Source organism: Salmo salar, chromosome 13 (assembly GCF_965601325.2).
Source record: "Salmo salar chromosome 13, fSalSal1, whole genome shotgun sequence".
Classification (NCBI taxonomy): domain Eukaryota; kingdom Metazoa; phylum Chordata; class Actinopteri; order Salmoniformes; family Salmonidae; genus Salmo; species Salmo salar.
The window spans coordinates 105,982,365-105,988,364 of NC_138303.1; the positions used below are offsets into that span (position 1 = coordinate 105,982,365).

Here is a 6,000-nt window from a genome sequence, read left to right on the forward strand (position 1 = left end):
TGTACAATCCTCCAGGAGAGCTCAGCAGAGCTACTGGGTGTGCAGGTTTTTGCTCCAGTCCTGCTCTAACACACAACATTGTAAAAAAAAAAAAAAGATCAGCTGCTCAATAGGACTTTGATCAGCTGACTGATGTGTTTGAGCAGGGTTGGATCAAAAGCCTGCACATCTAGTAGCTCTCCAGATGGAGGGTTGACGGAACACATGTTTTATACAGAGCAGTATTTTAATTTGTGGTGTGTTAAAATGTGTTGCTCAAGGCCACACCGGCAGGAGATATAATACATTGGATCAGAGACCAGCAGCAGCCTTCCATTGTCAATACCAGTGATAATTGTATTTTGTGATGTGGTTCCTTGCATCATTACAGTTATGGCCACTACTAGGATAAATAAATAGGCCTAAACTCCCATCCTTCATGCTGTGAGCCGAGGGAGGGACAGGGTCAACCCCAGGACAAAACTTAATCACGCTGTTGAAGGAATGGGCATTAATGAGAGGGTGTTATACAATCTTAAGGATAACTGAAGGATAGGCCTACGTCTGCCATGGCTGGCTTCTTTTTCAACGCTGATACCATTCCACAGAAGAGCATTATCAGTGACAGCCTATAACCTAGCAGCAGCACTAGCCTCTGATACCATTCCACAGAAGAGCATTATCAGTGACAGCCTATAACCTAGCAGCAGCACTAGCCTCTGATACCATTCCACAGAAGAGCATTATCAGTGACAGCCTATAACCTAGCAGCAGCACTAGCCTCTGATACCATTCCACAGAAGAGCATTATCAGTGACAGCCTATAACCTAGCAGCAGCACTAGCCTCTGATACCATTCCACAGAAGAGCATTATCAGTGACAGCCTATAACCTAGCAGCAGCAATAGCCTCTGATACCATTCCACAGAAGAGCATTATCAGTGACAGCCTATAACCTAGCAGCAGCACTAGCCTCTGATACCATTCCACAGAAGAGCATTATCAGTGACAGCCTATAACCTAGCAGCAGCACTAGCCTCTGAGTAGCCGCTAGCCACTCCAGCTAAGAGTTTGTTAAACTCCTTGTGGGAAAGGATACCGGTAGGCCTGGACCAGCTCATACAAAATGTGGCAGCAGAGTTCAGAGCAGGCTATGGCATGCAAGTACTCTCACAGCACATACACATACACACACAGAGGACTGTTTATGGTGTGCTCGGTGTACAGGTATGTCAGTGGAATGCCCTCCACCGGCAGCACATTCCACAACACGCCCCAGCCAGTCCATCACTCAGTGGAGATTTCACTCCCAGGCACACTGACTACAGACTGACTACAGATGCATGAGACAGCAGCACAGCATGTACACTACTTAGCATTTCCCCGTTTGTCCTGAGAGATAGGAAGGTTATACACAAAACACACACACCATCAGCTGAGTGAGTGAGCAAACACTGTTAACTTGTGATAAGAATAACTACACATTACTCACAGAAAGGCAAACGGACAGACATTATGCCCTAAATGGTTTAGGCCTTGTAGGCCTTTGGCCAAATCAAGCCCGACAGATGTGCTGTAGGCCAAACCTCTGGCCACCAATCAGACACCATGCTGTGTTGTTATGACAACAATATGGCGATGACCCGATACTTTCACACCAATTTAAATAGGGGAAAATGCAAAGTGACTTTAATGGCTAATTTCTCTGAACAAGGATAAAAATAACACCAAATTCACTGAGAATAAATGATATAGTATAAACAGATCAAGCCACAGCTTCCTAGTGCTTGTCAAACAGATAACCTATACAGGGGTGGGCTTGGTGTGGGGTCTGAGGGATCCGGGAGTGGTTTTAGACCATTTGTTTGGATTCCTCACATCTTAAATCATTGTGAAGAAGAGGTTTGGTACAAATCGTATGCTGGGTACTATACTTATGGAATATTATATGAATCCTATCAATTGAAAAGGCCAATTTGGGTTCAATCAATCAGCTTAATTTCAAATGATCTTTCAACTAAATGATGTTGCAGAAATGCTTATCTTATCTGTTTCTAACTACAGAAACCATTTCTGAACAATCTGAGATGGTGGATGTCATGGACTGCTGAAATGACATGACCCTACAGTGTGGGTAAACAGTTCTGTGTGAGCTGAATCTCAATCTGCTATCCTAGGTAGAGTAAAGGCTGAATCTCAATCTGCTATCCTAGGTAGAGAAGAGGCTGAACCTCAATCTGCTATCCTAGGTAGAGAAGAGGCTGAACCTCAATCTGCTATCCTAGGTAGAGAAGAGGCTGAATCTCAATCTGCTATCCTAGGTAGAGTAAAGGCTGAATCTCAATTTGCTATCCTAGGTAGAGAAGAGGCTGAATCTCAATCTGCTATCCTAGGTAGAGAAGAGGCTGAATCTCAATCTGCTATCCTAGGTAGAGAAGAGGCTGAATCTCAATCTGCTATCCTAGGTAGAGAAGAGGCTGAATCTCAATCTGCTATCCTAGGTAGAGAAGAGGCTGAATCTCAATCTGCTATCCTAGGTAGAGAAGAGGCTGAATCTCAATCTGCTATCCTTGGTAGAGAAGAGGCTGAATCTCAATCTGCTATCCTCGGTAGAGAAGAGGCTGAATCTCAATCTGCTATCCTAGGTAGAGAAGAGGCTGAATCTCAATCTGCTATCCTAGGTAGAGAAGAGGCTGTCATGGCTGCACTGAGGGGCTTGTGGGGGCAACCGGGCGAGGGGAGAGAGGAGGACCCCACCTTAACAATGGGACCATTGTACCCCTGGCTTGACCCTGGTGAGTCATTGGTAGTAGGGGCAGGGACTGGGACAGGGGCGTGCTGGCATGGCATAGGCCCACTAGGCTGCCCTAACTGCCTGGCTCACCATCAAAGCCTAAGGCTTGATGCACAAGGTCTTCTCTTACAACCAAGCCTGAGTGTGCATGATGCATGCACGACATCATACATGTAGTAGGCCTATGGGGGCACAAATACATGTATTTTCAGCCAGGACAGGAAAGCTAGCCTAAGGTCTCAAAGCTTTCTGTCAAAAAAAGATGAGATCACAAAAAAACTTTGATAGGAGTAGTAAGCTATCCAGGACTAGCTACAGTGGCCAATGAACAAAGATAGATAAGCAGAGGACTTTCGGTGGCATTAGTGAAAGTATTACCAGTCACCAACACAGCCAAGAACAACATCTATTAGCTAAACCACAACAACCTGCTGAAAGATATATTCCAAGGCAAATACTGACCAAATAACAGAAGCAACATTAGGTGGTTAAAAGTATTGACTAGAGACACAAACTACCAAAGCCAGGTCATTTAGGTCAGTGGTTCCCAACCAGGGGTACTAGGACCCCTGAGGGTACTTGGTCTATCCACAGGGGGTACTTGAGAAGACTCATGAGACCATAGGTCTACTGGTAAAATGCACATGAGGGGGTACTTCAGGGGTACTCTGGGCAGAGCAAAATTCAGTTGGTGGTACAGTAAGCAACAAAGGGTGGGAACCACCGAGTTAGATCTGAGTTAGATCATCATCTCAGGTCTTGTTGTGACAGAGGGCCATAGGTTGTGACCTCAGGACTGCATCAGTAGGCAACAGATATCAACACAGAGAGCACTGAGGTTAGATAACTGACTGGCTTTTGCCATGGCTGACACAAAACACTACAGCCTAAGTTGACACACAACACTGCCCAGACACTGATGAAAGAGGCCCAGGCGGGCAGGTGCATACAATAACATGAATCCCATTACATATAGAATAATACATTATACAATCTCTATGGGGCTGGTGTTTCATTCCAGGAAGATGTTTCCTCCCCTCTGCTCTCGTTCACTACCCTTCACAGATCTGATGACTGGATTTATGAAAGCAATATGGCAGAAACTAGGTGGAGTGTCTCGACATCATGCAGATAATAACTACTGTACTCTCTCTCTTAGATGATTGCGTCTCAATGAGAGAAAAAAGGCAGAGGACACTGGTTAAACCGGACCTACCACTTACAGACACAGCATTCCGGCAGCAGGCGGTTTCCATATTAATGTCTTCAAATACCACTGTTTGGTGCTATAGATCCATGAGCTTGTTAGTGCCAGCAATAATATTTTCAAATGCATCCTATTGTGTGTATGCATGCAACAAGCCTTTATCAGTCAGTGGGGTGGGCAACCTGATTGAAAGTATCAACTCGCACATACCCCACCCATGCACATAGATAGACACATACTTTGTCTGAAACAAAAGCATAAATACATACATCGCAGGAAAAACGTGTTTGTTGCAATACGCCTTCAACCTCAGAACCATGCCAACAGAACATGTATGGGCTTGCCTCAGTTCCAACTCAGCAATAGTGCAGATATTAATTTCCATTGTATTTGATTGGTGTGGCTCGGACATAAGGAGGACCTTCTGTAACGGTTAAATGAAGCAAAGCCTTCATGGTGTAACAACAACAAGCCATGTAAATAGTAAGTAGTTAGCTAACTTACTAGCTAGCTAGCTAGGTTTAAGATTTGTAAAACAAGTTTCCCTTTAATCTGTGGCTAGGTAGCTAACTAGCTAATTGACAAAGTAAATGTGTTCTGATCAAAAACTCAGCTAGCATAGCTAGCTAGCTAATGTGTTAGGCCGGGGCTGCACTCACCTGACTGGCTATTTTGGCACTGTATAGACCAGGGCTAGGTGGTAAAATATAGCATCTAGCTATACTGCAAACTGTCTCAGCTGGGTCTATCGTTAATGGTTTTCGAGAGTAACACAAATCTGCGAATAATAACAACAAAGACGGATTTCGGAAATACCAAACCGTTAGATATCGAATCGTTCGGTGTTCTGTCGTGCAGTGCGCGAGCCAGAAAATATGTTGAATGCCAGAAGAATGACAACATCTGTCCGGCCTCGGGCGCTTCCACGCCCTGCGCTGCCTGCCTGGCTGGCTGGCTGGATCTGCCTGCCTAGCTGGATCTGCCTGCCTATCTACATCTGCCTGCCTGGCTGGATCTGCCTGCCTATCTACATCTGCCTGCCTGGCTGGATCTGCCTGCCTATCTACACTGCCTGCCTGGCTGGATCTGCCTGCCTATCTACACTGCCTGCCTGGCTGGATCTGCCTGCCTATCTACACTGCCTGCCTAGTTGGATCTGCCGTCTGCATCTAACAAAGGTGATGCAACCGAGGCTGGCGAACAAGCTAATAAAATGTCAACAGGTTTGTCTGGCTAGGAAGTCTGCATAGGACATTTTGATAATCAACTAATGCAAATGTAATTTAGTTGAATTAACCCTCAAACTTAAAGCCAAATGTTGCCTGTAATAACTATAGTTACAAGGCAGTCACAGTTTTACGGCAAGTCACAATCAGTTGAAATGTACTCAATCATGATTTAGCCACAGGGCGCAGCGCATTGGATCTGGTTAGCTACACACCGTAGCTAACTATCTACCCTACTGTAGTTTAACACTCAACCGGCAAACATCATTTCAAAACGATCTATAAGACAGAAAACAATAGATCCTCACCCAAATCTTGGATTCGGACAGCTGGGGGAATCCTGAAGCACCTCCTGATATTAAACCCGCCGTGTCATCGGCGTATTCCTCGGGAGAGAAATGTGTTCGGAAAGAAAAGATTACGCTTCCAGACACACAAGCCGGGGAATGCAGGAATGTGACGTTTAGGCCGGTAAGTGGAGGCTTGGATTCTGGGAGTCGTAGTTCTGTATGGCACTGCGATTCTATTCAATCACAGTGTCAGGAGCTGTAATTTTATTTGTTTGGAAAAATACAGACTTGTTCAAACATTTGAGAAAGGTCAATTCATTCATGGGAGACATTGAGCTTTTTTATTTTTTCTGAAGTCAATTTCAACTGATATCCACGCTTATAAACCCAGGGTCGTTTTCTATTGTCCCTGTGGGCCGAATTGATGGTTATTTTAAAAAAATGTAAATAATTTAACCTTTATTTAACTAGGCAAGTCCGTTAAGAACAACTTTTTATTTACAA

General features: G+C 44.7%; 1 protein-coding gene across 1 annotated transcript in view; it reads right to left on the reverse strand.

The window, feature by feature from the left end:
- ctif (CBP80/20-dependent translation initiation factor) overlaps positions 1 to 5,665 on the reverse strand; it is a 183,435-nt gene extending 177,770 nt beyond the window's left edge. The window contains 1 exon segment of the mRNA XM_082960552.1: positions 5,515 to 5,665. The gene's annotated coding sequence lies outside the window, so the exon portion shown is untranslated.
- Between the last annotated feature and the right edge of the window lie 335 nt (positions 5,666 to 6,000).